Genomic DNA, 15,777 nt, shown 5'->3' with positions numbered 1-15,777 from the left:
TGCAAATTTCTTTATCCCTCTTGCCTCTTTCTGTACCATTCCTGCCTGTTTCTGCACTTATCTTGCCTCTTTCTGCACCTAGTTGCTTCTTTCAGCAATTCTCTTGCCTCTTTCTGCACTTCTCTAGCTCGTTTCTGAACCTCTTGCGTGTTTCTGCACCTCTTGCCTCTTTCTGCACTTCTCTTGCCTCGTTCTACATTTAACTTGCCTCTTTCTATACCTCTTTCTGCATCCCACTTGCCACTTTCTGCTCTTCTCTTGCCTCTTTCTGTACCTTTCTTGCCTGTTTGTGCACCTCTCTTGCCTGTTTGTGCACCTCTCTTGCCTCTTTCGGCACCTCTGTTGCTTCTTTCTGCACTTCTCTTGTCTGTTTCTATACCCCTCTTGCCTGTTTAAGCACCTCTGTTGCTTCTTTCTGTACTTCTATTGCTTCTTTTTGCACCCCTCCTGCTTCTTTGTGCACATCTCCTGACTCTTTCTGCACTGCTCGTGCCTTTTTCTACAGTTTTCTTGCCTCTTGCTGCACCTCTTTTGCTTCTTTCTGCACTTTTCTTGCCTCTTTCTGTACCCCTCTTGCCTCTTTCTGCACCTCTGTTGGTTCTTTCTGCACTGCTCTTGCTTCGTTCTGCACCTCTTTTGCAAATTTCTGTATCTCTCTTGCCTCTTTCTGCATCTTCCCTGCCTGTTTCTGCACTTCTCTTGCCTCTTTCTGCACCTAGTTACTTCTTTCAGCAATTCTCTTGCCTCTTTCTGCACTTCTCTAGCCCGTTTCTGAACCTCTTGCGTGTTTCTGCACATCTGTTGCTTCTTTCTGTACATCTCTTGCCTCTTTCAGCACCCCTCTTGCCTCTTTCAGCACCTGTTGCTTCTTTCTGCACTTCTCTTTCCTCTTTCTGACCTAGTTAGTTCTTTCAGCAATTCTCTTGCCTCTTTCTGCACTTCTCTAGCTCGTTTCTGAACCTCTTGCGTGTTTCTGCACCTCTCTTGCCTCTTTCTATACCTCTCTTGCCTCTTTCTGCATCCCACTTGCCACTTTCTGCTCTTCTCTTGCCTCTTTCTGTACCTTTCTTGCCTGTTTGTGCACCTCTCTTGCCTGTTTGTGCACCTCTCTTGCCTCTTTCGGCACCTCCGTTGCTTCTTTCTGCACTTCTCTTGCTTCTTTCTGCACCCCTCCTGCTTCTTTGTGCACCTCTCCTGACTTTCTGCACTGCTCTTGTTTTTTTCTACAGTTTTCTTGCCTCTTTCTGCACCTCTTTTGCTTCTTTCTGCACTTTTCTTGCCTCTTTCTGCACCTCTGTTGGTTCTTTATGCACTGCTCTGGCTTCTTTTGCACCTGTTGCAAATTTCTGCATCCCTCTTGCCTCCTTCTGTACCCCTCTTTCTGCACCGCTCTTGCCTCTGTCTGCAAACCGGTTTCTTCTTTCTGCACCCCTTTTGCCTGTTTCTGCAACTCTCTTGCCTCTTTCTGCTGGTCTCTTGCCTCCTTCTGCACTGCACTTGCCTCTTTCTGCACCTCTTTAATTTCTATCTGCACTTCTCTCTCCTCTTTCTGCACCCATTGCTTCTTTCTGCACTTCTATTGCCTTTCACCACCTCTCTTGCTTCTTTCTGCACCCCTGTTGTCTCTTTCAGCATCCCTGTTGTCTCTTTCTGCACTCGTCGTCCCTCTTTCTGCACCTCTCTTGCTTTTCTTCACCCTTCTTCCCCTTTTTGCCTCTTTCTGCTGTTCTCTTGCCATTTTCTGCACCTCTCTTGCCCCTTTCTGCACTTCTCTCGCTTCTTTCCTCACCTGTTGCTTTTCTCTGCACTTCTCTTTCTTTCTGCACCCCTCCTGCCTTTCAGTACCTCTCTTGCCTCTTTGTGCACCTCTCCTACCCTTTTCTGCACCCCTCTTGCTTCTTTTTGTACCTCTGTTGGTTCTTTATGCACTAATCTTGCTTCTTTCTGTACCCCACTTGCCTCTTTCTGCACTTCTCCTGCTTCTTTCTCCACCTCTGTTGCTTCTTTCAGCAATTCTCTTGCCTCTTTCTATACTTCTCTTAATTTCTGTACCCCTCCTGACTCTTTCTGTAGCTCTCTTGCCTCTTTGTGCACCTCTCCTACCTCTTTCTGCACCCCTCTTGCTCGTTTCTGCACCTCATTTGCCTCTTCCTGCACTTCTCTTGCTTGTTTCTGCATCTCACTTGCCTCTTTCTGCGCTTCACTTGCTTGTTTCGCAATCTCTCTTGCTTTTTTCTGTACTTCTCTTGCCTCTTTCTGCACCTCTGACTTAAGAGGTAGTTTTAATACCGCTGCCCTATCATGTACTAGGGCCTTACAGGGGAGGTCATGGCAATCACAGGGGTATCCCAACCCATAGTGTACTCTAGTGTATGTAGGTGTTTTCACTGTATTCTAAGTGTCTTTCAACATAGCACTGGCTCCGGCCTGGTTAGTCAGAGTCTCTGGCTGCTGCCTGTGTCAATATCATACAGAATCCGCAGAGCATGTCATTTGTTGTTGCCCAGTCCTGCTTTCTCCAAGGCGCTTGTACCCAAGAACCATGTTCATACAACACAGCGTGAGTTCATGTAAGGAGGCCTTAAGGCATATTTACACCACTATTGTCCCGATGGAATTGGCACTAATCGGGAAGTTTTACGCAGCTGCTGAAATGCTCATACGAACAGCCAGAGAAGAGTCAGCTGAATAATCCATGTCCAAGCCCCTCCGATAATTGTACTTTGCACACTCCACACGCCAAATTTTGCATATGCTGCTACTAGATGGACTGTGTTTAATCATTGTATAGTACTTCTGCTTTTTACACATGTCCTTTTAATCAATCAGATCTTATGTTTTTAACTTGCACTTTTGTTGCTTCCTTTGTAAACGATTTAAATAATCATACCAAGGACCTCCGACAATGGTACTTTGCACACTCCATACGCCAAATTCTGCATATGCTGCTACTAAATGGACAGCGTTTAACCACTGTATAGTATTTCTGCTTTTTATACATGTCTTTTTAAACCAGATTTGATGCTTTTAACTTGCACTTTTGTTGCTTCTTTTGTAAAAGATTTTAAATAATCATACAATAAAGGTCTTCTTCAGTCAGCAAAACGTTGGGGGCACAGGAGGACTTCGCAACAATGCCTCTGTAGGAAGGTGAATATCTGACTATGGTTACCCCCAAACTTTTTGCCTAGTGTCTAGCTGGTTTTTCGACTTAGTTGGCCTGAGATCCAGCCATTCAGGGTCTCAGGCTGTCTGCTCTCTCTTTAAAATGGACTCCATGTACCCTAGGTACATACCCAATTGGTAAGGATCACCTTATTGGACCCTGTACAGTGTACCCTAGGTACCCAGTGCATAGGTGTACCCTAGGCCTCCCAGGGGCTGCAGCATGTATTATGCCACCCCTGGTCTGGCCTTCCAATCAGACACAACTGGCTGATCACTCAGCTGGGGCAAGGTCGTGTAATCACCCCTTGCTTAGATATAGTATACCTATATCTACCCTTATATATAGACACATGTGTACCTATCAGCCACTCCTATGGCAGGCCTTAACAATCCTGGAGGCAGAGTGCTTGGTAACATGTGAGATGGTGCTCTAGCATGAGCTGAGCCTGTCTGCAGCTTTCGGAAATATGTCCTTATAGCTGTTCTATGATATAGCCTACCATATACTCTTAAAGTACCTTATAATCTTAAACGGTTATGGTAACTATGGTTTGGCTTTATCAAAACATGTCGTGTAAGGTGTCTAACACTTTGGAATAATACCCCCATACCATTTCTGGCAATGAGGATATTATTCCTCCCTTCTAGAGGGAGAGACATGTTAAAATCCTACTTTGCTGTTTAACTCGCACCAAAGCCTCAGCATCACAAAATGGATGCTGCTGCCACAGAGACGAGTCTGACCTCCTGCTGCTGAGAGCCCTCCCAGCCAGGGAGGCCTGGACAATAGGTTTCCTGCTTGGGGAGGTGCTAGCACCTCCCAAGACAGACTTTAGTGTATTGGGGCAGGGAGGGCTGAAAGGAATGAGACATGCCTGGGGCACACAAGGTGCTCCATGCATAGTCCAGTTCAAACCGGTGCTGGGGCACTCCAGCCCCAGCTCTGTCGCGAAACTGGACAAAGGAAAGGGGGTGTAGCCACTCCCTTCCTGGTCCCACCCATAGGAGGGACCTTGCAGGTAGCCCAGCCCACTAGCCCAGTATCTTAGTAGCTAGTTGGGCCCTGCTAAATTAGATTATCCTGAAGCTGCAACTTGAACAGAATCTCTGGACCTTCGACATTCGACGAAAGAAGAAGACTGAAGAATCTCCCTTGTGGCCAAGGAGTGGCTACCCTGTGCAAACAGGCACCATCAAGAGACTTACCCTTTGCTTTGCTGAAGTTCTACGAGGGACCGACTGCAGAGCCTGACCAGAGCCTTGACTTCCAGACTTCTCCGACCCTGATCCACATCCACAGCCGAGCTGAGATCCGTGGAGGCGACGAGAGACGTGGGACCGGCTACCTGGGAAAAGTGGCGAGTATCTTCCAGCGCAGCTTCTGAGGCACCCTCGAAGTTGTGCACCGGGGATTGAGAATCCCCAACCCCAAGCATCACCTGCACCGAAGATCAGCCCCCACACTCCACCAGTCCTGCGTGGGGCCCTTCTGCATTTTCCTGCTTGCCGCGTCTGTCCAGTTGCTTGCCCGTTGGCTAGCGGCCTTTGCGACGACACACCTTTGATTTTCCACTGCTGGTTTGGCTCCTCCAGACTGGTTCCTGCTCTTCTGCAAAAGAGAAGCACCCCAGACCTTCCTGGTCTGCACCAGAAGCAAGTCCTCCATTCTTCGTGGGTTCCGCTTGCCAAGGCTTGGTGAGTCCTAGCTCGACTTCGACACCGCCGACAGCAAGAGCCTTCGTGGGACAGCTCGCCTCCTGGTCCTGATCGTCCTCGACATCTCCTGGTACCCGTGGCTGCTGCGACAAGCTTCACCTCTTCGCCTGCAATCTCCCGTCATCGCCTGGATCCTTCCTGGTTCCACGTGGTCACTGGCTAGTGACCCAGACTCTGTCCCTTCTGCTTGCAGGTATCCTTCCTTCTTGATCCCGGCCTTGGGATCCACCGGACACTCTGTACTGACTGCCTGTCAGCAACTTTCCTTCAGGCATCCATAGAAGTCCACGACTTCACGGGGGTGGGGGTTGAAATGGGGGAGGGGGGTTCGCCCCGATATGCCCCAAGGGGGGTAGAAAGACTGGAATTTCTCTGGGGTGGGGGTATTGGCATGCCCATTTTGGGCAGCCACCACTCATACACGAATAAAACAAAAAAAATCCCTGGTTTCTAGTGGGCTTTCTGCCCCCACCGGGGGGGGCAAATTGGGGGCTACAGCTCCCATCTGCCTCCCAGGGGGGCAGAAAGGCTGTAATGGTGGTGGGGGGTGGGAGCATTGGCGTGCCCGTTTCGGGCAGCCCCCACCCTAAAAGAAATTATGCAAATAAAAATCCCTGACATATAGTGGGCTTTCACCCCCCCCGGAGGGGCAGATTGGGGGCTACTGCTCCGAAAGGCTGTAATGTTTGCGGGGTGACATTTTAGGTACCATTTCTTAGCAAAATGTGTTGATGTATGCTAGTATTTCACAATTTGTTTTTAAAAAAATCAGTGTAACCAGTTGCAACAATCTTATAAGGAACATAAAAATAAGCAAGCTAATAGGTATGACTTTGGTGGTCAGCCTGGTTATGTCAATGCGTGCCTTATTTTTTGTAGAGTTTTTAGGTCTCGCCTACGTTGCGCGCATGCGCTACATAGGAGAGGACTTCATGTCATCGATCAGCTTTTCTCCCCAAAAACATGCACGCGTTGCATTGCTTTCTATTGCAACGCGTACACGTTTGGCTTTTTCGTTGCGGGAGCGAGCGGCTGGCGCCATATGTTATCAATTATCGCGGCGCCAGCCGCTTGCTCCTGCAAGTGAATCGAGCAGGACCCCTCCTCTCTCCCCTCCCCCTGCTGCCGCGCGCGCCTGGTTTAATATGCACGCCTCGCGTGCGTCTTGTTCAACAGTGTCCGAGTCTCTTCCTTCACTTGCCTCGGGCCTGGAAGGCAGAGGACGCAGGCCCTATGGGTGACATCACAATCTCTTCCGTCCTGCACGTAGTGTTGCATCAGTAGATGTTCCAAGACAGCACTTTACGACACAGGGTCTTCAAGTAACAAATGCATTCTGATGGCTTAGTACAAGAGCACATAACTAATTGGAAGTTCACACCTGCAAACAATGATTTGTAAAAAGAAGACCCAGAGGTGGCGCAATCAGTCCCTGGAGACAGGCAGCATCTTATTGCTTTAGTGCATTGCTGGTAATTGGAAGCTCACACCTGCAAACAATGATTTGTAAAAAGAAGACCCAGAGGTGGTGCAATCAGTCCCTGGAGACAGGCAGCATCTTATTGCTTTAGTGCATTGCTGGTAACGGCTGCAAGACACCTCTGTGCTGTAGAGATAGACGATGTATGCTCAATGACTGGATGAAAAGATTACTGGACACAGGTGTCTGGTCTGGGCAAACTCTGCCTCGTTTGCATGAGCAGTAAACGCCGAAATCACAACAGGGTGGGAGCTGGGAGTCCCTGCACCATGGAAGAGGTTCAACATCTTTATCGTTCGCTGTTTTCAAAGAAAGGGCCATCCTGCAACCAGACACAGCAGGTTGATCGATGTTTGTAGAGGACACCAACCTCACTGATAGTGAAAGTAGCATTATCGATTTATGGCCCTAGCCTCTTGGCTCAGAGCCTGCCTTGATGTTGTTTGTTTTTATTGTTCTGCGCAGGGTGCTTGTGCGCACGTGGCCTTTCTTCTGCATCTATTCAGCGCATCGCCATACACCTCACACTGGCACCAACACGCATTAGTATGGACGGTTATTTCCGACTCACGTCTTGCATCTCTCCTGCCTTGCGTAAACCCCGCAGTCACCCGCCTGTTCTGTATATGACGGAACATTCTTTTGCAAACCTCCATCGTATTGAGATGCAAGAAAGGCGGTGAATTATCTAAAAGCAAATGATACGGATGAGCTGGAGGCAGATGAGCAAACACATTTACAGGGAGAGCCGAGCCAAGGGTCTGGCCGAGCCCTGAAAACGTGTGCTATGTAAATCACGCAATTAAACATCATGTAAAATATGATAAAGTTGATCCATAACTTTATAGCACTGCACTGAGAAGTACTTATTAAAAGTGATAGTTTTTACACATAAACCATTAGTACACTAAGAGGAAAGACAGTTGTCATGTAAACCCTGTTTCTGGCCCAACTTATTATAGAGCAAAATTATAGACTATTAAATCAAGCACAATAGGTTTCTGTACAGTTGGTATTCTGAACTCACACATTTGAAACTGCTTTCATACACGATAGATGATGAAACACGTTTTGGTGAAACAAAATATTTGTCTAAGAACACACAATTTAAGCGAGGAAGCTGCAGTTGATCTAGGTTTCACTTCGTACAAATTAGTCAGGAAATGCATATATATTTGTCTTTCCTTATGTTAAGTCTTTGTTTTTAATACTTTGCGCATATTTTTGCATTTTTATATATCGTGAACTCGTCCTGAGGTCCTAATTGAAGCGCTTTACATGGGCACCAGCTACACATTACAAGGTCACACATTCACTGCGTACAGGCATGGGAAGATAAAGTGACTTGGCCAGATCACAGGATTTTGAGCCAAGGCCGAGACTCAAATCTGGTTCCCCAGTTCCAACGTTGGCATGCACTGGCAGTAACGCCACACAATACGTCAACCTTAGTATGAACAATCCACTAAATTCTACACCTTTGAGGTCATGCAATATTAGAACAAAAGACTAAACCAGTGTTGTGTTTCTGCATCTGAATTCCTCCGGAATACACATTCCTAGAACAGGCTTCTCCAACGAGTAGCTCATCAGCTACAGGTAGCCTTTCAGCAAGTAGGCTCCTGTGTGCAGCTCAGCCTACTAAATAGAAGCTTTTGCCTGGGTGATTTTATGTATACCAAAATTGAGAGAGTATATTTGAGATAAAAAATATACTTATTCTCAGAACTCATAAGCTGCCATATGGAGATATATGGCTGAATTTGCCAAAATATATTTAAATTGGATATTTAAGTAATAAGTCATATAGCACTGGTGAGACTTTTTACAAAGGTTATTACCTTGGTAACAGAGGCACTGCAGCTATGGCTGGTATATATTACCCATGTAGAGACAGTCCATATTGACAAAGCCCTTTTTAGGTCTCGCCTGAGCCAGCGCATGCGCGGCTCAGGCGAGACATTTAGTAAGTAGGTTTTCAAAGTGCTACCTACTGGATTTTGCTGACCTAAAGCTTGCGTTCACGCGAGCGTGAACGTGCACAGCTGCCAGCTTTCAGCGCCCGAGGCGCCATCTGTAGCGTGATTACTTTCACTTTTGGTGCTGCTGCCCGCACACCACTCGCGTGTTTGCCGGCGCGCGCGCACCCCTGCTTTCACTTTTGCCGTCTTGTTTCACATTCCATCCAATTCCACTCTTCCTGCCCTATCTTTCCCTGTATATTTACTCCCTCAGATTCCTGAACTAACCTTGTTCTATTTATCGCCAACAAAAGACACTTTCGACTGATGTCTGATCTGTTCGTTTCTCTTTGCAACTTTCGAAAGCAGGTGAATAATTTTATAACTCTTGCTTTTATGTTGTGAGTCGGTTTTCCTCCATGATTGACGGCATTTTCTACTACCCTTCCTTTTAACACGTGGCCCTACCTATTCTTTGCTCACAAATCTCTTACAAAAAAAGGGGGGGTCCGAGGGATAAATTTAAAGACCTAGACAGTTTATAATCCCCGAATCAACATATAATATACAAAAAGTACTGTTGGTCTAACGTTCCGATTATATGCTTCTAAAGCGCAATTTCTCTTTTCCAGAACACGCACACAATGTTCATATTTGATATGCTGATGGAAATTATTGTGTTTGAGGTTTGTTTCACGCTTGAATCAAATATACACTACAACTCCCAGAAGTCTCACACGTAAGACGTGACTACGTCACAGTCGTGCGCCTCCGTTTTTTTACACACAATCATGGATGTTACGCTCGACAAGTGGCGAACACTATGGGGCCTATTTATTAGCAGACTACCTCCCCGCCGGTTACCTCCCCTTCCAGCTCAGTTCCAGAGAGGGGTTCCGACGGACAGGTAAGCCAGGCCGCCACACCCCTATCCTAATCTTTTGCATGTTTGGGCCGACTATAGCCTTCATCGGCCAGGATTTACCTAGGTACGATTTACTGATTGATGCCTTCGTTTGCGTGCATATTAATTAAGTATAGGTTGATACAATAAGCGCCTTCACCTAAAACAATAGATTTTCTCTCCCGTTTGGAGATGGATTACACTCTGAGAAAACGCATAAAAATATATATGCTTGCATAGCATCTTGTGTCTACTCAATGACTTCATTTCAATATCGTTTAGAAAGTAAAGAAGGCCAATATATAGAGTTTTGTTATAGAGCCTGTTCCAAACTAAGGCTCATGACAAACTTCCATGGCTAACTGCTTTAAAAAGTGCTTTTAAATACCTGATCTGCCATGTTCTTATACTGTATTATTCGGAGTTAATGGAATGTTACATCACCTTAATCAGATGTAATATTTTCCTGGTTTCGGGTGTAAAAACAATTTATTGTACATTTCCATTTTGTAGAGCGGTGTCTCAAGTCCTGAGCGGATGCCAGGTGAGGCGAGGTACGCACCCGCAGAAAGCTGGGTATCTTTCAAATACCATTGTCTGTAGCTGTCCTCTTTGGATTTACAAGACTATCCAGGTTGTATCGTTACCAACCTTGATGTTGTTTAATGTTTTTACACATTAGCACTTGTTGTTTTTGCAGTAGCAATAATTTAAGGTCCTGACGAAAGCTTGGATTCCAACATCCATTAGCTGAAACATGTAGACCTGGACATCTAACAGTTATTTGTTAAAGCTGTATATGCACTGTTTTTAGAGAGACACCAAGACAGCGCTCGAATAAATATGTTTGTGTCTTGGTAGTCATTTTTAGTAGCACTTTTTTCACTCACTATCACCAGCACTGCAAACATCACCCTTTAAATAGTCACCATGCTTTTTATGAGATAAGAAGTATACTGGTACTCACTTCTGGGACAACTGTATAACCACCACCTTCATTTCTCTATAGGTGAGTGATGTAATGATAGCTCCCATTGTTCCCAGATGATGAAGCAAGCCACCTTTGGTGGGTGATTGGAAATTAGTTTCTTTTGTCTAGACTACAGTACTTTCTAGTTTTGCATTTCTGTTGCGTCAGAGCCCTACCTATTCCCTGACAGTGCTCCCACCTGTGCATATTTGTATTTACATTCATATAGCGCTTAGCGCTTACTATGAACCTTAGGCAAAGGGCACGTTGCATTTCAGTTCAGATGCCAACTAGGGTGCCACTAGCAGTGGGAGGCAGAAAAAGCGACATGGATTGCCCTTGTGGCCTTTGTGGGTGCTCACTGCAGTCCTGTTTTTAGGTATGTTGCTTTTATGTTATGATTTGTTATTTTGAGTTGCATCATGTGAAGTTACAGTGGTCATGTCACTGGATTTTCTGCAGATCTCATCACCGCCCAACCAAATATGCAACTAAGTGGCTACTGGAGTACTAGCAATCTAGCAGAAATCAGCCAGGCAACATATGGGTACTAAATGAGAAATTATGTATACTAGTGTATTATCCACCTCCAGACTCATCAGACAAAGCCTAAACCCACAAAATAAAGGCACATTCCTTGGCCCTATTAAGCTTGTGCTTGCAGCATAGTGATGCAAGGGAAGGCTTTAATAGCATGAGACCCCAAGCCTGTCCACCCATGCATTGTTTTTTTCAGTTTAACCCCTGGCTCTCCTGCCAGTGCCTACAAAAAGCGCTCCAAGACCACTTCAGGTCGAGTCTGCGCTATATAAAACTGCAAGAAAAGCTTTGTGTGTGTTTGAGGACCAGCCCCCAAGGAGCTCCAAGTCCTGGCAAAATCAAGCAAAAGCTTATTGCTCCAACTGGGTACGTCTGTGCCTTCCATGCAGTGTGGGGTTGACCGAACACAGAAGCGAATCTGCACATAGCAAACATCTGGTCCGATGCCTTCTAGCAGTTAATAATGGTATCAATACATTTCTGACAAAACAATCATTATTACTAATATGCTTGCATATTCATTTATTAGATGTTTTTTTACAGCATATGAATTGTCTCCCGCCATTGATTTACCCCAAACTTTAATATATTAAATGACTAATGTAATATATACTGTGCTGCCTGGCTAAAAAATTATAAGGTCCCCAAGGCGAGACCTATTGGCTATGCCAATGCTTGTTTATATAGCGCACACTAGACCCGAGACATCGGGTATCAGAGTGCTTTACATGAACACCAGTTTCGTTACATGAGGACACATTCATTTTTGTTAGGCACGGGGAGCTTAAGTGATTTGCCCAGAATCATAGGCGGTTGAGCGTAGTTGCTGAGACTCGAACCTGGTCCCCCAGCTTCGAGGTCAACCGCTCTAGCCCTAAAAAGGAAGCTTTGGAGATTCATGATTGCTATTACATCCTCAGTGCGAACAGAATGAAGAAATTTGGGAGCTAATAGGTAGTCTATATTGGCAAATCAGTCGGGTGGGGGGCATCAAAGGGCGAAAAAAATAGACGACGACTGAAGCAAATGAATTAGCCTCTTCTGCATGCATCAAAAAAAAAAAATAGACTGGATGCTAGAGCACGAGATAAAGACTTAAGACAGGTTTTCAAGTCAACAACTAAATACAGTGATAATATATTCAAAACTCCACGAGGAGCAATGACACATCGGGCATAACTGTATGCCCCAGAAACACAGGTTACGATAAAATCCGGGTCATCACATCTCCTAGGAAAACGATAACAGCTGTGTAATTATCCTGGTGGGTGTCCGCGGATGCTTAACCGCTTCGCTGCGGTGGACATTCCGCCGCAGGGCGGAAAGAAATGACGCGTGCGCAGTTTGGCCGGCCGTCCTCCGCACACGCCCACTGTGACGTTGGTGGAAAAGGTTAAGAGAAAACAAAATACTTGTTAGCAACTCCCCAAACCCACTTAGCTTCCTGTATTCCACAAAAGGTCTTGCACACAAGATAGTCAATGATCGTAAAATCTTAACTTATTAGCAGGTGATTATGTGGAGTTTTTGGAAAGTCTGGCCGTCAGAATGATACGGCCCCCTCTCCAAAAGGCTGAAGTGCATACCTTAGAGAGCATCTTGTACTTGTGCTCCGGAATAACAGGCTGCCTCCAGATGTTATTAGCGCGCGTCTGAAGGAGGAGGGGTCATCGGAGCAGTGTCATCCAGGGCATCATCGTAACTGAATGCCCGGTGCTGCATTCCTAGAGGCAGGGACATCTTGCCTAGAAGGAACCGTGTGCCGTGTTCAATGTCTGAGAACAGAAAGCCCCATGGTCACTAAAGCTCCAAGGTCAAGCAGAAGATAGGCAAAATGCACAAACAAGGTGGGAGGATAAGGCCACAGACATAGGAATGTGAAACAAGTAAAGGTTCAAAGCAGTGAACACCAGGGAGGATACAAAAAAAGGGGAACACCACAAGCAGAGAAACTAAAGGCAGCAAACCTATTAGTGTGGAGGGTAAAGGAAGCGTTGATAACCTTCACTGGTAAGTGAGGGACAGGTCAGGGAAGTATTTGAAAAATGAATAATACGCACACAAAAAACACGACTGCCAAGATCTCTCTCTTATACATCAGTTAAAGAAACTAATTAATGGCAGTATAGACTGAGACCACACGCCTTGCGCATAAATAAAACAGGACAAGACAGAGGCACAGTCACCTTGTTCCTATGACGTAGTCCTCTAAATCGAAACATACTCTCCAGTCAGTTGAAAGACCGCACCCCATTATGGCAAAGAAGATGGAGCAGGGCAGACTTATAACCTGATCATTTTCAAAGCCGAAAATACCCCAACTTTGGCTCTTTTTGAAGCATATAGGCACTTTGAAAACATACTTTAAAGATCAAGTACATGAAAACATCTCATGCCAGGTTGTTAGCACATAACTCAAACGACAGCGATTAGTGGTGTAACAATCTGAACGCATGCCAGGCTTACAATCAGATTAACGTCGACTGGCCATAAATTTGAGGTTATTTGTTTTTCTAGGGGAAAGAGGTGCTCTTTTTTCAAACGGGTTCTCTTTCTTTGAAGGCTATAACTGGGAAACAAGAAAGGGGGGAGGGGACTAGAGGCACAGGAACCACATCAAGCCGGAGATGGAAGAGTGGAATGGAACCTAGATAGGAGATCAAATAATTTACTAGGAATATCAGGCTGTGGTGATGTCTTGATATCGCAAAGATCTAGACCCTCTCCGGAATACGAACACGAGTTACCGCCACCCGGAAGAAAAGTTTTTTTTTTGATCAGCAGTAACATAGTTTAGCTAAAGCACATGAACATGTAAAAACAACCCAACCACACGCAAACCATTCAAGCAACGAGGCACGACAAGCAGATTTGACCATCCTGCCAAGCGAACTGCCAGCAACAAAATGTACTGCAGTTAACAATTAAGGACATGCACAACTAAAACCAAAGGCAAAAGAGATAAATAGGGCCACCATGTGGGAAAAAGCACAAAAATAAGGTTTCAAACAGGGACCAGACACGCACAGTGTTTGCCTTGCGGGAGCGAGCAGCGGCGCCATCTGTTTCGAAGGAGCAAGCAAGATAATTGAAAACAGATGGCGCCGCTGCTCGATCCCGCAAGGGAATCGCCAAACGTGCACGAGTGTCAATAGAGAACAGTGCAAAACATGCACGAGTTTAAACAAAAGTCCTGAGCGATTCCAAGAGGTCCCTCCTATGCAGCGCTTGAGTGCTGAGTAGGCTAGACTTAAAAATATTTGCAGCAAGCCCCAGGTCACAACCCAGATCAGCCAAATTAAAAGATGCTCATGTGGATACACTTGTATCAAACATCATTTATAGATGCGGTCAGCAAATTGGTAAAAGTCTGTGGTTGCAGTGGCCCAGGAGAAAGGTAAGAATATGCAACTTGAGATTCGCCGACTACGGCGGCATTCAGAATCATGCCTGAAGCCTCCAAAAGCAGCCCGCCGGAACCTGAGGAATTGAACAGTTCTTAGGTGCAAGCTGCAAGAGTCTTTAGTCTACAGACCTAAGGACGTGTGACTGGGAGCCCCAAGGCCACGACGAGTCTCCAACAGCCTGGTCGCAGGGCACTGGATTTATTTAGACAATTTTTTAATAGCACATACTTTACCCAGAGGTGTCAGAGCGCTTTACAATAGAGCGAAGTATATAGGATTAGATATTATGGCAAAATATTTACAGAGAATAAATCCGCTAAAAATTACACAATGCAAACTAAAGTTGGAGCGATTATGGTTCCAAAAAAACACATTCCACAGTTGAAGCGTAAGAAAAAACTAGTTCTCCAGTGAGGAACATGAAACAGTCAGAGCCAGGGAATTATTGGTAGCAGTGTCTTTGAAAGAGAAGAGTTTTAAGGTCCTTTTGGAAGATGTGGAAAGAGGTGGCAGTGCGAAGGTATGGAGGAAGTGAGTTCCAAATTCTGGTCGCACTGGCGGCGTGCATGAGAAGCATACGGCCGCCCGCTCACAACCTAACCAGTCTTGGGTGGTAAGAATGCCGCTGTGGTGCTGCCGCCAGCAAAAGCGCAGCTGGGCCCAGCCTGGCCGGACCCACATTCTATGCCCCCCTCCCATTCACAGACCCCACCCCAACCCACTGACCGACCCCCCGGCCACCACCCACTGACCCCGCCCTCACACCCACTGACCCCACCCCAACATTCAATGTCCCCCTCCCATTCACAGACCCCGCCCCTCCTAGTCACAGGCCCCGCCCCCACTGCAGTTCCCATACTTTGTTTAATGCACTTAGACCGCTGCCTCGAGGCTATTTCTTACCTTACCTCTCTTGTGCGTTCGCACTGTGAGAGGCGGCGAGGGAGGAGCGGCCTGGCCCTGAGGGGACCCACCGAGGGACTCCGGCTCTGAAGGCGCCGCAGGGACAACAAACAGCGCGCGGGACAAGAGCCACCTTGGTGATCTACAGCTGCGCATGCGCAGGACACGTGGTTTGTCACAAGTACGCGTAGCAAAACACATGAAACTAAGATTGTGTCACTGAGTATTGAGCAGCCTCGCAGGGAGAGCACTGCCTGTACATTGTCTAACCGAGAGAGGACACAGCCAGGACCGTCAACACTGTCTTCCATCAGACACAAGAAAGCCCCAGGACTGAACTACGAGCGCGGGTTAAAGAGGGATTGTTGATTAACAAATGCACATGCGCCGGGGACAGACACTGCCTCCAGCAGCGGCGCGCGAGTTAAGAAGGGCCTTGGATTAACAAATACGCATGCGTCGAGGACAGACACTGCCTGCGGCAGCAACTACGCATGCGTTCAAGACAGACACTGCCTCCCCCAGCGGAGCATGAGACTCCTCGCGCCACAGCTACGCAACAGCAATCAGTGTTCTGCCTCCTTACACTCAACAATAAGTGCTCAGCTCATATATAAAAACAAAACCTTTATTGCAGTCTAGTACTACTACTCTTATTCAGTGCTTAATTTGTAAAATATTAAGTGCAGGTGCTCTCATTTTTTTAGGAGGCCACACCCACTTCCCCC

At 46.4% G+C, this 15,777-nt stretch overlaps 1 protein-coding gene across 5 annotated transcripts in view; it reads right to left on the bottom strand.

The window, feature by feature from the left end:
* The window catches only part of LOC146839052 (uncharacterized), a 63,361-nt gene extending 47,932 nt beyond the window's left edge, over positions 1-15,429 (bottom strand). For 2 of the 5 annotated variants that reach the window (XM_085603068.1, XM_085603067.1), the window contains exon 1: positions 15,055-15,418. The gene's annotated coding sequence lies outside the window, so the exon portion shown is untranslated. Of the gene's footprint in view, positions 1-12,325; positions 12,515-15,049 lie in introns of all 5 variants that reach the window. The other 3 variants (XM_085603065.1, XM_085603064.1, XM_085603066.1) reach the window with 3 other exon arrangements.
* Between the last annotated feature and the right edge of the window lie 348 nt (positions 15,430-15,777).

The sequence above is a fragment of the Triturus cristatus genome, chromosome 4_2 (genome assembly GCF_964204655.1).
Source record: "Triturus cristatus chromosome 4_2, aTriCri1.1, whole genome shotgun sequence".
NCBI classification, from domain to species: Eukaryota; Metazoa; Chordata; class Amphibia; order Caudata; family Salamandridae; genus Triturus; species Triturus cristatus.
Note: the sequence above shows the minus strand (reverse complement) of the source record. Positions and strands in the feature narration are given on the sequence as shown.